The 18,449-nt window shown below is 35.7% G+C and overlaps 1 pseudogene; it reads right to left on the bottom strand.

The window, feature by feature from the left end:
- Positions 1–18,449, bottom strand: part of LOC107849245 — a 223,357-nt pseudogene that overhangs the window by 5,280 nt on the left and 199,628 nt on the right.

Raw genomic sequence — 18,449 nt, 5'->3', positions numbered from 1 at the left:
TCAAAATTTGTACCAACTTTTATATACACACCATTCACCCATCTCACCCAAAGAAAAACTTTATCTACCACCAATTACCAAACAAGTTTTCCCGTTGTTGCAATATTCCATAGTCTACAGTCTTTGATGTTAAGGTCTTCTTGATTTCTTAGAACATAAACTTTCTCCCATGATACTAAGAATGTATTCCTTTTCTCTTCAGTAGATCCCCATACACACTCTCTATTTTTTTCTGTCAACTTTCTATAGGACACTTTGAGGAAGGATGAAAACGGATCCCCAGAAACTATGTATTGAGAATAAAATAGCATTCAACACATGTAGTCTGCCTGCATAGGACAATTTCTTGGCATATATTGTTGTTATACTAATGTTTATTTTGTAAATAAGATGTTGGCATTCAAGTTTACTCCATTTCTTGGATTTCAATGGAAATCCCAAGTACCTAATAGAGAATTCTCCTACTACAAATCTAGTGCTTGCTAATAAATTAAGTTTGACCTGGTCTGTAACTCCAGTAGTGTAACACCCCATATTTCCCTAGCATAATCTAAGTCCCGATACATGAGTATTCATATATAAAATTTTTGAAACACTCATTATTTTTCAGTTTAGAGCCTACCATTATGTAGAAAATTCAATCAGCTTTCCAATGATATAAAATTCTCCCAAATCCGATAACTGGGTAAGAAGTTATGGCGATTTAAAGTTTTAGTTGCAAAACCCCGTCATTTTAACCTTTAGCGCGTCGCGGAGCAGGCCAATCTCCCATTTGAAAAATTCCAGTGAGGGTCCGCGATCCTGGCATGTTATGCCATAGGTCAATTTGATATTTGTCCATTTCCAGTGTCGAAGCGCGATACCACCGCGTCGCGATGAACTTCCAGGTCTCAATCAGTGAAGAACCGTGATTTTCCAACGTCGCACCACAGATTGGTTTCCCAGTTGTTCGATTCCAGTGACACGGAGTGATAGCGCAGCGTCGTGCCAGCCCAAAAAATTGGGATTTTCAGTCAGTTCTGAGTTTTAATTCCAAGGGCTTTTAAGTACTTTTTTCTTGTCCCAGTCAGCCCCAAACGCGAAATTAAGTCCCTAATAACCTAATTGGGCATTATTCTAATCAATTTTTTCCCAAAATCAAGAACATTATTTCAAGTAGAAAAACCCTAACCTTCAAGAATCAAGGTCAAATCTCAAGAACTCTCCATCAATTCTTTCAAATTCATCATCCAAGGTATGTTAGATGTTCATCTCCTTTTTTATATTTCTATTTTCGATTTTCCAGTATAAAATTAGAAGTTATAAGAAAAGGTCATGGATCCCTTTCATCCATGGAGCCCAAGTAACCTATTTTAATCACCAAGTTATAATCTTTCAAGTTATTATGTTTTAAATTATGATTTCATCCATGAATCTCCATGTACTATTGATTTTATACCATGTTACTATGAAATTATTGTTATTATTCAATCTCCATGTTTTAATACTATTATTTATTGAATTAAACCATGATTTAATGCTATTATAATGAATTCATGCTATTCCTACAAATTCCATGACATTCTTATGATTGTTTTAAACCATGAACTACAAGTGTTTGATAAAATGCCTACAAGAGTGATTTATTTAATAAGAGCCTTCATGTTTTGGTTTTCAAGCTTTAGTGTCTTGTCAGTATTGTTGCTTTGAGTCCTGGGGGTATTGAATACCCGAAAACCATAGCTGTTTATTTAGTCTAGTCTCATTACACTACAGAATAGTCTTCAGATTATATTCTGAGCATTCTGAGAATAATCAGATATTAGTCATTAAACTTAGAACAGTCTAGTATCTCAGTGTCTTTCAGTTAGGAGTAGGATTTAGCACCGAGCGAGTGTAGGGATGGCAGCTTCCCCATAACATAGGTAGAGTGATTAGTAGAAGTCCCTATACACCAGCATAGGATATGAGTAGTCACCTGTTAGATTAGGCTTGACTATCTTACAAGGGTCACCCGTCAGCTCAGGCTTGACACATTAGTCCTTTGGACATTATATCAATTTAGTGGATCCACACAACCATAGTTAGCACCTGTGGCATGGTATTAACACCCTTCCAATTGGAGTTACAGGTTGGACTCCGATTAGCTCAAATTGGGGAACGTCGATTAGATGATACCTCCCACAGTCTCAGATATAGTCTCAGTTACAGTCCCAGCTCAGTTATTCAGTCTTAGTGTTATTTGACCAAAGCATATAGATTTTAGTTATTTCAGTATTTCAGTTTACAGATTTTACTTAGTTATGTTATATGCTTGGTCATGTATCTTCAGTATTTACATATTTTCATGCATCATCAGTATCTATAGATTCATGCTCTCTACTCAGTACTCCATGATCTACATGCATATCCAGTTAATTATTAGTTTTGTTCATGAAACCATGCATACCGGCCTACCTCATTTAGCATACCAGTACATTCAAAGTACTAATCGCATATATTTTCTTTTGCACTATGATGTCTCATATCATAGGTGCTGACGCTTAGTTCTAAGATCTCACCTAGATTCTCAGATTATCAGTAGTATAGTAGCAGTGGTGAGTCCTCATCATCTGAGGATAAATTATATTACTTCATATCTTTATCTCAGTAGTTAGTAGAGTTAGTTGGGGGTCTGTCCCATCAACTCATAGTATCCAGTTTAGAGGCTTTTCAAATACTACAGTTAGCTATCCAGACTATTCAAATTTTAGTATTTTTATCAGATTCATAATTCAGTAGTTATTTCATTATTAAAACCTTATGGCATTTCAGTTATTCTTCTGTATTCCTAATTATATTATTCAGTGCTCACAGCAGGTACCATCTCATGGGTTAGCTTGTAGTCTCTCGGGATCGTAAGTACCGTGTAACGACTAGGGGTAGTCTAGGTTCGTTACAAGTAGTAAACATACTAGATTTCTCTAAGTTAGATTCCAACCCAGTCGTTGAACTAAAGTGATCCAATGCCTCCTTATTCTAGTCAAAACTGCCTCTTCGCCTTTGCAAAATACTATTAAATTATCAACAAAAATTAAATGAGTCTCTTAGTACCTTGGAACATATGATGGAACATGAATTCATGCAGTATGCTCATACAATGAAATGTTCTTGACAAATATTCCATACTAGGACAAAGAGCAAGGGATAAGCAGGTTCCCGTTTGGCCTTGAAAGAATTTATGCCCCTCACCCTTCAATTTGAAAATGTACTTAGAAGTAGTAAACATGTCATTAACAACTTGATAAATCTCTAAATAAAACCATATCCTTTTAACACTTCCTCTAAGAACTCCTAACTTACCATATCATAGACCCTTCGGGGATCACTCTTCATTCGATGCCTAGTGATGTCTTTCTTCCATAATGCCTACATAAATCATGGCATATAAGCAAATTATGCACCATGGATCTACCTTGGACAAAGGCATCCTGATTATCTGTAACTATATAGACTACTGCTTCCTTCAAACTACTATAAATCAATTTAGGTATGCATTTGTATAGGATATTACAACAAGAAAAAGGACTATATTAGCCATTATTCTAGGATACTCCATATTAAGAATTAGAGCAATGTTTGGGGCATTCAATTGTCTAAGGATCTTACCATTCCAAAAAAAAATCTAGAACTACTTATATGACATCTCCTCTATTTAATTCCCATATATCTTTAAAAAAATCACTACCATACCTATCATCCCTTGGCTTTTAGAAATGGAAATATTGAACAAAGCTTTCTTGGCATCCTTCTGAGTAAAATCTTCCAACAAACCAATCTAGTGCATGGTGGTGATGACATTTCCTTGATGCATGATGTATTTATTAGCCTATACTCTACCAGTTTTCATTTTCCCTAATAGATTCTCATAGTAGTCCATAAAGTTGTAGCAACATCAAACTCCAATTACCCTTGATCATTCCTAATTTGAGTTTATACATGCTTCAACCTCCTATGTTAAATGACTGCATAAAAGTAGTTATTGTTATCATTACCTAGTTTTACCTAATTTACCTTACTCTTTTGTTGTAGGTATATTTCTGCTAAATAAGAAGACTTTCTGAAATCCAAATACTTAGCCCTTTTCTTCTTTTGAAAATCTGCATTAAGAGGGTCTAAGTAAGTGTTGTTGTGCTACTTTCAATGCTACTCTAGCCTCCTCATTCTCCACCACTACGTTTTTTGCTAAGAGTTTATCCTTCTAAAATCTACCTTAAACTTCTTTAGTTTCTGAACTACCTGATACATCTTGCATCCTTCAACTTTATCTTGCTACCTTTCCTTATCAATGCTACGAAATAGAGGATGTTGACTCTAGTTATCACAGTATTGAAATTGTTTTACGCCATCCCTTCTCTTCTCTGTTACTACTACCTTAGTTGGATAGTGATTATTGATTTCTTTAGGCAAGAAAACAACCTTTCTATTTGGCATATCATCCAACCAACTACTATTGATAAAAACCCAATCAATTTTAGAGAACATTCTATGCTCTCCATGCTTATCATTCCAAGTGTATCTACCTTCTTGATATGGCAATTCTAGCAATTCCCATTCTTCTAAATAAGTTGCAAAGTCACTTTTTTCAACCCAAGGTACTATATTTCCTCATATTCTATCTTCTAATTTTAGCACTGAGTTGAAATCACTTAATATCAACAAAGGCAAGTGTAATGAATGACTCAGAATTTGTATTTCATCCTATAACTTTTTCCTTTCCCCCCTTATATTATGTGCATATACATAGCTGATCACAAATGTCTTTTGCAAGGTTATATGAGTGACCTTACATGTGATTATTTATGTAGACTACTAAGATATGCAAATCCAAACTACCCAACTTATAGTGACACCATGGATCTACTTTGCACAAAGGCACCCTGATTATCTGTAACTATATGGACTTCAGCTTCCTTCAAGCTACTACAAATCAATTTAGGTATTCATTTGTATAGAATATTACAACCAGAAATAAAACTATATTGGCTAGCATTCTCAGGATACTCCACATTAGGAATTAGCGAAATGTTTGTGTCATTCAATTGTCTAATGATTTTGGTATTCCTAAAAAAATCCAAAATTGCTTTTGTTATATCTTCTCCATTTAATTCCCATGTATATTTGAAAAATGCACGACCATACCTATCAAGCCCTGGGCTTTTAGTAATGACAATACTGAACAAAGCTTTCTTGACATCCTTCTGAGTGAAATTTTTCAACAAACTGATCTGGTGCATGGTGGTGAGGACATTGCCCTGCTACATGATATATTTATCATCTTGTACTCTACCAGTTTTTTTCCCCAATAGATTCTCATAGTGGTCCGTATAAGTTGTAGTAATATCAAACTACAGTTACCCTTGATCATTCCTAAGTTGAGTTACTATATGCTTCAACCTACTATGTTTAATGACTGCATACAAGTAGTTGTTATCATCACCTAGTTTCACCGAATTTACTTTACTCCTTTGTTGTAGGTATATTTCTACTAAATAAGAAGACTTTCTGAAATCCAAATACTTAGCTCTTTTCTCCTTTTAAAAATCTGCATTAAGAGGGTCTAAGTATAAGTGTTGTTGTGCTACTTTCAAGGCTACTCTATCCTACTCATTTTCCACCACTATGTTTCTTGCTAAGCGTTTAGCCTTCTCAAATCCACCTTAAGCTTATTTAGTTTCTGAACTACCTCATACATCTTGCATCCTTCAACTTTGTCTTGCTACCTTTCCTTATCAATGTTGTGAAATAGAGGATGCTGACTCTAGTTATCATAGTACTGAAATGGTTTTGCTCTATCCTTCTCTCCTTTGTTACTACTACCTTAGTTGCTAGTGATTATTGATTTCTTTAGGCAAGAAAACAACCTCGCTATTTGTCATATCATCTAACCAACTACCATTAATAAAAGCCTAGTTAATTTTAGAGAATATTCTATGCGCTCCATGTTTATCATTCAAAGTATATCTACTTTCTTGATATGGCAATTAACATTCTTCTAAATAAGTTACAAAGTCACTTGTATCAACCCAAGTTACTATATTCCTCCTATTCTATCTTTTTCTTTTAGCACCGAGTTGAAATTACTTAATATCAACCAAGGCAAGTATAATGAAAGACTCAGAATTTGTATTTCATCCTATAACTTTTTCCTTTCCCCCCTTATATTATGTGCATATACATAGCTGATCACAAATGTCTTCTATAAGGTTAAATGCGTGACCTTAAATGTGATAATTTGTGTAGACTACTAAGATGTGAAAATCCAAGCTACCCAAATTATAGTGACACCATGGATCTAACTTGCACAAAGGCAGCCTGATTATCTGCAACTATATGGACTATTACTTCCTTCAAGCTATTGCAAATCAATTTAGGTATGCATTTGTATAGGATATTACAACCAGGAATAGAAATATATTGGCTAGCATTCTCAGGATACTCCGCATTAGGAATTAGAGAAATGTTTGTGGCATTTAATTGTCTAATGATTTTGCTATTCCTAAAAAATACAAAACTTCTTTGTTATATCTCCTCCATTTAATTCACATGTATATTTGAAAAATGCACTACCATACCCATCAGGCCCTGGGCTTTTAGTAATGACAATACTTAACAAAGTTTTCTTGACATCCTTCGAAGTGAAATCTTTCAACAGACTAACCTGGTGCATGGTGGTAAAGACATTGCCCTTCTACTTGATGTATTTATTAGCTTGTACTTTACTAGTTTTCTTTTTTCCCAATAGATTCTCATAGTAGTCTGCAAAAGTTGTAGAAACATCAAACTACAGTTACTCTTGATCATTCCTAATTTGAGTTACTACATGCTTCAACCTCCTATGTTTAATGACCACGTAAAAGTAGTTGTTTTTATCATCACCTAATTTCACCTAATTTACCTTACTCCTTTGTTATAGGTATAGTTTGCCTAAATAAGAAGACTTTCTGAAATCCAAATACTTAGCCTTTTTCTCCTTTTGAAAATCTGAATTAGGAGGGTCTAAGTAAGTATTGTTGTGCTACTTTCAAGGCTACTCTAGCCTCCTCATTCTCTACCACTATATTTCTTGCTAAGATTTTAGCCTTCTAAAATCTACGTTATGATTCTTTAGTTTCTGAACTACCTGATACATCTTGCATCCTTCAACTTTATCTTGCTACCTTTCCTTACAATGCTACGAAATAGAGGATGCTGTCTCTAGTTATCATAGTACTGAAATGGTTTTGCCCTATCCCTTCTCTCCTCTATTACTACTACCTTAGTTAGACAGTGATTATTGATTTCTTTAGGCAAGAAAACAACCTTTTTATTTGGCATATCATCCAACCAACTACTATTGATAGAAGCCTAGTCAATTTTAGAGAACATTCGATTCTTTCCATGCTTATCATTCTAAGTGTTGCAATGAGCTGTACAATGAGCTAATTCAGGAAGTAAAATGAGTGATTGGTGGGATTGGAGCCTAAATTGTTTTTATTATATTTTCATTAATGTTGATTATCTTTCCATTTAGGTGTTTGTATTGATTATTGTATATTATCTTACCATTAAGATATCTTTTGTTTTTGTATAAAGTTGCAGCCTTGTAATTATTGAAAAAATAGAAGTTAATAGAAAAACTATCTTCTCACTGTGTTTGGTTTTTATCATGGTATCAGAGCATGGTTCGAATCTGTGAGAAAGGGCAAGTAATAGAGATGGAGATTGAAAAAAAAAATGGAAGCAGGATAAAAGTTAGATGATGCGGGAAACTACTCCAGTGACTGGGAGGTTTGGTGTTGGATCTGAGAGTTCCCTGCTCTCTGAACTAACATCAAAATTATCACAATTGATGGGTAGTACATCAACTACAACAAGCTATGAAGCTCTTGTTGTTCCGCAAGGTATCAAACAAGATGGTACTATGCAATTTGGTCCCAGGTTGTAGAGATGTACATCTCTAGAAAAGAAAAATTGGGATATATAATCAACCATCAGAAGAAACAGATTCCACATCCAGGAAATGGAGAACAAGAAATGCACTGGTGAAAAGTTGGTTAATCAACTCGATGGATCCCAAGTAAATTGAAAATTATATTCGATTTCCGACTGCAAAAGCAGTTTGGGATGCTATTGCTACGATATATTTTATTGGAGGTGAAACTTCTCAAGTTTATGTTTTGAAGAGAAAAGTGATAAAGTTGAAGCAAGGACGGGGATGGATTGAGATGTATTTCAACCATCTTCAAGGCTTGTGGAGAGAAATTGATTTTCATCGACCAAATCCAAAGAAATGTCAATGTAACATTAAAAAGTATATTTCTATATTACAAGAAGATAGAGTATATACTTTTCTTGATGGATTGGATGACAAACTTGATAAAATCGGAGGCAATGTCTTACAACTCAAGCCATTTCCTACTGTAGAGAAAGCATATGCCCTTGTTCGGCGAGAAGACCTGAGGAAATCTATAATGTTGACTAAAGAGGAGGACATGAGTAATGCAACTATGATTTAAAAGGAAGGACAAGGATCTCAATGACAAGTCTCTCTTCAACCAATGATCAATGGCAAGAATAACATGCCAAACCAAAATCAATAAGAAGAAAGAGGGGGTTGCACACACCGTGGAAACTCGAAACATACAATTGAAACATGTTTCTAATTGAATGGGACTCCATACTGGTGGTATGAACTGAAAAAGAAAAGAAAGTAGGAGACTGCTAGAGCATCATTGGCAAACACTGGGAAGAACTCAAAAAGAGTTGAATCATTGACGCTAATACCACAACCTGAGAATACTTCTCTTTCAAGTGTCAACAACTCTATGGCTCATAATGATTTAGGTAATCGTGGTTGGGTTATTGAATCAGGGGAAACTGGCCATATGACCTTTGATTTTCGTGATTTAGTAGACTCAACTTAATCTAGACGCGCATGCATAGTTAATGCAAATGGAGTGACATATCCTGTTGAAGAGGCTGGAAGAGTGACACTAGCACCAAATCTCTCTTTACAAAATACTTCACTTCTCTCCTCTCTCTCTAATAAATTATTATCCGTGGGTCAAATGACGAAGGATTTGAACTGTTGTGCACTAATATATCCAAAGTTTTTTCTATTTCAGGATATTCCCACGAAAGAGACTATTGGTCATGGTACTAAGAGAGGAGGCCTATATTACATGGATGATTACAACTGTGTCTTGACAAATGTAGCTCAAGGAATGAGTAACAAGGAGAAACAGATATGGTTATGGCATCGCAGGCTAGGACATCCTTCTTTTCCTTATTTAAGGTGATTATTGCCAAGTTTGTTCTTAAATTTAGATGAAACAAAGTTCAAATATGAAGATTGTATACTTGCTAAGAGTCATCGTGTTTCATATCCAATAATTTTGAATAAATGTGAAACACCATTTATGTTAATTCTCTCTGATGTTTGGGGTCCAGCACCTATCTTAGTTTCTTCGGGTATTAGATGGTTTGTGATATTTGTAGATGATTGTACACGTATGACTTGGCTTTATTTGATGAAAGGTAAAGATGAGGTGTTTGGGATTTTTTGTTCATTTCATAACATGATAAGAACTCAATTCTCTGTTGTTATAAATGTTTTACAATCAGATAATGGTGGATAATATGCAAGTAACAGTTTGTTGATTACTTTTGAGAGAATGGAATACTTCATGAAATAACTTGCACTCAGACACCATAGTAAAACGATGTCGCAGAATGAAAAATAGGCATATTTTGGAAACTGCTGGATCGCTTTTGATAACATCTAAAGCACCTCAACGTTATTGGATGGATGCAGTTTGTACTGGGGTTTATTTGCTGAATAGGATGCCGTCATGAGTATTGAACTTTCAAACTCCATTACAGACAATTGCTGATCATTCTTCAGTACCGTCGGTACTAATGCTTGAACCCAAAATATTTGGTTGTGTAGCCTATGTCCATCTCTACAAAAATTAGCAATCTAAGCTAGATCTATGTGTTGTTCGTTGTGTTTTTCTTGGATATGGTGATCACAAGAAAGGCTATCGTTGCTATGATCCCAGAAGTAGAAAGTTGTATGTCACATTGGATGTTACTTTCTTAGAATCGGAACTATTTTTTTTTGTAGAGCCATATAGACTCTTCTTTTCAGGGAGAGAAACTTATTGAAGAGCAGAGTATAAATGATTAGGAGAATTGGCCATTTTTTTTAAAGATAATCCATCTTTGAATAACATAGTTGGCTTGATGAAAGAATCTAAAAAACATGGTGTGAGTATATAAGAGGATGTGCAGGAGGGCCCAGAAAATATGCATGAGCAGCTAATAGAACAAATTGTCACTCAAAGCTTAGTACCACACGAAGACCAATATCCTTAGGCATTCCTGATGTACAATCTCTGAATTCTACTCCTAATAATGAACTAGGTTGTCCTTCCACATATAAACTCCCTTTCAGGCACAATCGAGGACAGCCACCAAATCGATACTCTTCAGATCTTAAAGAAAAGAAAGCAAAATACCCAATAGCCGACTACGTTAGCATAAATAATTTGTCAAAATCACTCAAGCGTTCACTTATAATCTATCCTCTGCAAATATTCCAAGCATTGTACAGGAGGCCCTGAGTGACTCAAAGTGGACTCAAGCAATAAAAGAAGAAATAGAAGCGCTGGAGAATATAAATACATAGAGACCAGTACCACTACCTAAAGGAAAGAAAGTGGTCGAATGCAGGTGGGTGTTCACTATCAAATACAGTGCTGATGGATAGATTGACCGCTACAAAGCGAGACTTGTGGCAAAAGGATACACTCAATCTTATGGTATAGATTATACAGAGACTTTTTCTCCTGTAGCAAAACTAAATACCATAAGAGTACTACTATCCCTTATTGTTAATTTGAATTGGCCATTACATTAATATGATGTGAAAAATGCTTTCTTGATCTTGAAGATGAAGTATATATGGAAATCCCACAAGGCTTTGTTACTTCACAAGTAGGAATTGTATGCAAGTTAAACAAAGCATTATATGGATTAAAGTAGTCACCAAGAGCGTGGTTTGGATGCTTTAGCTTGGCCATGAAGAGGCGAGGTTACAAGCAAAGTAATGCTGATCACACCTTATTCTTGAATCACCAAAGAGGTATGGTCACAACCTGAATTATCTATGTTGATGATATGATAATTACAGGGGATCATAAAGAACATATTACAAAGTTACAAAGGTATTTAGCTACAGATTTTGAAATGAAGAACCTTGGAGGGCTTAAGTATTTTCTTGGGATAGAGGTGGCTCGATCTAGCAAAGGAATATTCTTTTCCCAAAGAAAATATGTTCTTGACTTATTGGGAAAAATAGGAATGTTCAATTATAGACCAGTTGACACTCCTATAGTCAAAAATCATGGACTAAAGGAGCATCCGAATCAAACACCAATAAACAAAATGAGATATCAATAACTTGTTGGCAAGTTAATTTATTTATCCCATACAAGACCAGATATAGCATATGCAGTGAGTCTTGTTAGTCAATTTATGCATAATCCTAGTGAAGAGCATATGGGGGCGGTTACTCATATTTTGCAATATCTTAAGTCATCTCCTGGAAGAGAACTTATGTTCAAGAAATATAGTCATTTGAATATTAATGGCCATACAGATGCAGATTGGGCTGGGAGTGCAACAGATAGAAGATCAACATCAGGTTATTTGACCTTTGTTGGAGGAAATTTAGTTACTTGGAGAAGCAAGAAAGAAAAATGGTGGCTTTATCTAGCGCAGAGGAAAAATTCAGAAGTATGACGAAGGGAATTTGTGAACTTCTTTGGCTGAAGAGATTATTAACAGAAATAGGTCTTGACTCAAGTTCAACGATAAAGATGTTCGGTGATAACAAGTCATCTATACAAATTGCTCAGAATCTTGTTCAGCATGATAGGACAAAACATATTGAAGTAGATCGGCATTTCATTAAAGTGAAACTTGAAAAAAAAATAATATGTTTTCCACATATGAAATCAGAAGACCAGTTAGCAGACATGCTAACAAAATTTGTTCCAAGTATAGCATTTAATAGCTCATTGGACAAGTTGGGTATCAAAGACATCTACCTACCAACTTAAGCAGGAGTGTTGCAATGAGCTGTACAGTGAGCTAATTCAGGAAGTAAAATGAGTGATTGGTGGGATTGGAGCCTAAATTGTTTTTATTCTATTTTTATTAATGTTGATTATCTTTCTATTTAGGTGTTTGTATTGATTATTGTATATTATCTTACCATTTAGATCTCTTTTCTTTTTGTATAAAGTTGCAGCCTTGTAATCATTGAAAAAAATAAAAGTTCATAGAAAAACTATCTTCTCACTGTGTTTAATTTTTATCACCAAGTATATCTACCTTCTTGATATGACAATTCTAGCAATTCATATTCTTCTACAAAAATTGCAAAGTCGCTTGTCTCAACCCAATTACTAGATTTCCTCCCATTCTATCTTCTGTTTTTTGAACTGAGATGAAATCACCTAATATCAACCAAGGAAAGTGTAATGAATGACTCCGAGTTTGCATTTCATCCCATAACTTTTTTTCTTTACTACCTTGTATTATGTGCATATACATAGCAGATCACAAATATCTTTTGTAAGGTTATACGAGTGATCTTATATGTAATTATTTGTGCAGACTTACTTAGTTTTGCAAATCCAAGCTACCCAAATTATAGTGACACTCCAAATTTATGACATAGATCTATCCATTAAAGAGATTATTAGTTATATCCTCAATCTTACTACTCTAATTTTTATCTCCAATAATCCTACTAGAACTACTCTTTCCCCATCGCAAATGAGTTTCATCACCTTTTTCTTATTAGGGGTATTCAAACCCTAACATTCCAACTAGGAATATTGATACAAGTATGATCATGATCATGACACTTTTGAGTATTTTTGAAGACTAGTCACTAAAGGGCCTTTTTGTTATTTTGTCTATTATTGTAATGTAGTATAAATAGAACATTGTAGGGTTTATTTATTTAGTTGATCATTATTATTGAAGAATACTTCTCTTAGAGTGAGAGAGAGTCCAATTGAAACTAGGGCATAACATAAGGGTGGATTCTCTTGTGTGTTGCATTTTGCTTGATGCGTTGGTGCTTGGGTGGTGGACGCCTCTTTTGTGTTAATTGTAAGAGTTAGGTATTTGTTGTGTTAAGTTTTAAAGGTCCAAGAGTGGAATATGCTCTTGGGTTGTTAAGACTCCATCAACACTTGTCTAACTACCTATCTTGTATCTTGTTTTAGTTTCGGCTTCTTGTGTTGTTAATGTAACCCATTTGTTCTTGTTTCTATTGTAATATTGTGGAACTTCATCTTGTGTTGATAAACTTATTGTTGGCTAGCTGTTTTGTTGTATTAACACCTTGTATCCTCTTCTTTCTTGTTCTAGATAGTGAATTTGAGAGAAGTCCCCATTTGGTCCACGATTTATTGTGATTTGTGGATTGTTTTGGGTTATGATTTCGTGTTCTCTTGTTTGTTCCGTATCATTTGGTATCAAATCAAGGTTTGATTTTGTTCCAACAAAATCAATCTTGGAATTGTTATCTTGAAAAAAATAGAAGTTACTATTCATGTTTTTAGGGTCTTTCAAAAACTTGATTTTTGTGTGTTTATAGTGTTAGATCTTGTTCCCTAACACTATTAGAGTATAGAAATTGAAAATCCCAACAAAAAAAAGAAGTGTCAAAATCGAAAATCCCCCAAAAATATATCATTTTTGACCCTAGGTCAAATTTTGAGTTTTTGATTTTACATTTTTCTTGTATTTTAGTGTTAGATTTGCATTTTCTAACACTATAGGAGTATAGGGTTCGAATTTGAGCTAAATTAGAGGTTATTTGAGCCATCCACCAATGTTGAGCTTGAGTTTGAAGAAACTTGAAGGTGGAATCTCATTGTGGGAGGTTGTTTTGAAATAACATGTGTTTTGTGTTGTAGGTTTTGCATTGTATTGTTGTGTATGATGTTGTGGACTGATTTGGTATCTTTATTGGACCTTAACTTGAAGGGTTATTTTCGATACCACCACAATGGAACCTGAGGCTTCAAATGCTCAAACAATGGATAATAATGCCATCAATCTCATTTTGGCTCGCCTTGAAACTATGTCCCGCGATGTGGCTGGTTGAATGTGGGTCTTGAGAAATTAGATATGGATGTGGCATCAATGAGTGGGATATTACAACATGTGGAAATCCAAAGGAGTTGACCTTCTATCCCTCAAAACATTTCCCTAACTAATACTCCTGAGACCTTGCACCAAATGCAATATACACCAATTTCCATAAATCAAACCAATCTTTACTCCCGAAGCCTAGAACAAGATAGACCAAGCCATCCTCCACTCCACAAAGTCTAACAAGAAGGGCTTGGAACCCAAATACCATCAACAAACCCGAACCCTCCCATCCAAACTTCACTTGACTAAAGACCTCATTATCCAAATCCAATCCCGCCACTACAAGCACCACTTAACCCAAATAGACTCATCCCTATTGAGGGCTATGGTAAGGGGTGAAAATATGATGGTTATGGGTCGTATAATGATGTTTACTTGAGGGAAGAAAGAATGAGGCATAGACATGGGGAGTTAGGCCGAGAGATGACAGATGGACACCCAAACCAAGATGTAGGTCTCAATTCCATCAAAGTGAGCCTTTCTATTTTCAAAGGTGAGAGTGATCTCGAAGCCTACCTTGCATGGGAGTCATCTCGTGACAAGATCTTCTAACTTAATGATCTCACCGAAGAAAAAAAGGTGTTATGCTATAGCTCACTTCTAAGGGTATGCTAATACACGGTGGGAGTATGTTAAAAGGTTTGGGAATGAGATGATTGGGGGACAACCTCCTCCTTGGTTTCGATTGAAGAACTTTATGCGATAAAGGTATTTGCCCGAGACTTATAGGCATGAGCTCCTTGCTAAATTATACAATTTGAGGTAAGGGAACAAGAGTGTCATGGCATACTACGATGAATTTCAACAATTAATGTTGAAACTTGACCACCGAGGCGAGCAAGTAAGTCATTACATTGTGCGCTTCAAGGTTGGTTTAAACAAGGACATCTCCACCCTCATGACGCTTCACAAATTCAACACCATACATGGCATCTTTCATACGGCTTTAGAGCTTGAGAGGGAGCTCAAAGATAATTTATTCATGGCTACCCAACTCGAGGCCACCAAGGTTGTCCAAAAACATCCTCCAAGGTATGAAGGTAAATTGAATTCTACTTCCAATCCCAAGGAATTTCAATGCTTCAAATTCAAGGGTGAGGGCACAAGGCTAGTGAGTGCCCAAAACGAAAGAGCGTGATCCTAAGGGAGGGAAAATTGTACTATCTTGGGGAAGATGTAGTAATTGAATTGACTAAGGTTGATGGCAAGCCTCAAGATGGAGAGCAAAAAGAGGTTAAAATGCAAGGCGAGGAAGATATAGAAGATGTGTGGCCGTGTGAAGGAGATTGTGAAGTGCCTTTGTAAAAGAGGTAAGGTTATGAATTTGTGGGCAAATTCCTCTCAAGATGGAGAGGATGATACAAGTATGATCATGATCATGATACTTTTGAGTATTTTTGAAGACTAGTCACTAAAGGGCCCTTTTGTCATTTTGTCTATTATTGTAATGTAGTATAAATAGAACATTGTAGGGTTTATTTCTTTAGTTGATCATTATTATTGAAGAATACTTCTCTTAGAGTGAGAAAGAGTCCAATTGAAACTAGGGCATAACATAAGGGTGAATTCTCTTGTGTGTTGCATTTTGCTTGATGCGTTGGTGCTTGGGTGGTGGACGCCTCTCTTGTGTCAATTGTAAGAGTTAGGTGTTTGTTTTGTGAATTTTTAAAGGTCCAAGAGTGGAATATACTCTTGGGTTGTTAAGACTACATCAACACTTGTCTAACTACCTATCTTGTATCTTGTTTTAGTTTCGGCTTCTTGTGTTGTTAATGTAACCCGTTTATTCTTGTTGCTATTGTAATATTGTGGAGCTTCATCTTGTGTTGCTAAACTTGTTGTTGGCTTGCTGTTTTGGTGTATTAACACCTTGTATCCTCTTCTTTCTTGTTCTAGATAGTGAATCCGAGAGAGGTTCCCATTTGGTCCACGATTTGTTGTGATTTGTGGATTGTTTTGGGGTGTGATTTCGTGTTCCCTTATTTGTTCCATATCAAATACCCTCAATCCCCCATATTTGCATAAGCCTGACTTATATCTTCCCCTTCACCATTTACTTTCTCCACTTCATTGTCTGAACGAGTGAGAGCCTGGAATTTGTTAACCAACACTGTTGTGGGCTACTTCATTTGCCTTTGACTAGCTTTAGCTGAAGTAATCCGACTTTCCTGTGTCCTATTTTGTGCATTCACAATTGTTGCTCCTGTACTTCTCTGTTCCTTACCTGTGTCACTTCTTTCTCTCTTGGTTCCTGCTGCATAAATTGCATCTAAGAAGGATCGACTTGCTTCTACACTATAGTTTCAGTTACTTGTCTATCCTTTACACCTTGGACCCCTTCTTCTTACTACATTGTTCCTCTGAGTGACCATATTTCTTACCATGCTTACATAATATTGGCCTCCAGTCATAGGTAACCTTTTGTTCCACAATATTCTCATTCTCATTCTCATTCTTGAACATGATTAACTCAAGAATTGTAAAAGCTAACTCGACTTCAACAAGTAATCGAGTATAGTTTAGGCTAACCTTCTTCTATGTATTCTGATCCACCATTAGTGGTTTGCCAACCAAACTCCCAATCTTACTCAATCCCTTCTTACTCCGGTCCTTACGTCAAGACCAGACAATCTTCTCCAAATTGGTACAGTATGCAACTCATCTCTAGTGAATTCTATTTCAAGGCTCCAAGCCTTCACTATGAATGACTTGTTGTCAAAATGGAATATGCACCCTTGCACAACTTCATTTTGTCCCTCTGCAGTGTCAAACCTCAAAGGACTACTCCATTTTCCACCATATTTTGTTTATGCCATGTTTAGTCGATATTCTTTAAATGAATCCATTTTTCACCTCAAAGGGGGGATAAACCCCCAACACATAACACACTCTTGCATTTTTCCACAAATTGATCTCTGATTCAATGTCATCATTGTCAATTTCTACTATAGGAGACTCACCTTTCTTCTTTAGAGCTCCATACTCAAGCTTAAACCCACATTCAAAGTTTTCCAAATGTAAAAATTGTCCCAAATTGAGCTCTTCTTTTCCACTTCTTCTTCCTCCACTAGGTCAGCCCATGATTTCGAATTACTTGTGCCTGAATTGGTAATCGTACTGACTAAGTGTGCTTGATCAGATCATGTCATTGCCTAACTGTCTCCTACACCTCAAAGCTTTGCTTTTGCATTTATCCGAAGTTAATTGTAAACATCGATTCTCAGATTTCTGTGTGGCTGAAATTGTTACCGTTTCATTGGATTTGGATCCACTGGTGCTTGATTCCGACGCCATTGTTGCCTCCAGTGCAAGCTTAGTCCCCTTTCAAGCTACGTGACTTGCATTTTGAGCTTCGGTAGCCATTATTGTCTTCACAGAAGGAACACGAGCTCTCTTGCCCATGACAGATTGCACGGTAGCTTGACATGCACCGAGAGAAACCGTTTTCCTTTCAGCTTGGTGATATCGACGGTTGATTAACATATATTATCACCCCAATGGATCTGTTATTTAACCATGTTATAACTAATATAATTTAATATGATGTAAACGTCCAGTGCAACTAAAAATTTCCCTTAATTGTTTACCATCCTATAGTCAATTTGGTAGGACGAAATGTGCCAAACTTCTACTACTAAAGTGGTGTAAATGGTCAAGTCAAGGTTAAAATTACTATTTATAATTTACTCACCTTATTTCTGGTAATTTCTTTCATTTTGCAACTATACGTTGGGTTATTTCTGCTACTGCTAAACCAGGTCAATTATTATTTCACTGAAGTTGCCATGAGTCAAACTTGCATATGTTACAAGTTGAAAGCAATTTCAAACTAAAAGAACTTTAAGAATTTTTAAAAAATATCATGGAGGATAGAAACATGTTATCTGGAAATATAACAAAGACTCACCAGTTGCAACATAACTAGAACTTAATGATCCTGTAATGTTCATAACACCCATAGCCAACATTTCCTTGTTTCCATCAAGACGGTACCCTTTAATAGTTGCAAAAGATCGCCCAACCGCAATAGCTTCCTGTTAGTAGGTTGAACGTAAGATTTTTTTTTAAGAAACAAGAAGGAAAACTAAAGTGCATTTGTTCTTTATTTTATGTTACAACCACTTATAGCTTGTTGATGAAACTTATTTTTCTCAAAATGCGTTTATTTTTTCTCAAAAAAAATGAGGTATAATTTGGTCAAGATTTTG

The sequence above is a fragment of the Capsicum annuum genome, chromosome 12 (genome assembly GCF_002878395.1).
Source record: "Capsicum annuum cultivar UCD-10X-F1 chromosome 12, UCD10Xv1.1, whole genome shotgun sequence".
Classification (NCBI taxonomy): Eukaryota; Viridiplantae; Streptophyta; class Magnoliopsida; order Solanales; family Solanaceae; genus Capsicum; species Capsicum annuum.
This window is presented reverse-complemented; position numbering and strand designations above follow the sequence as displayed.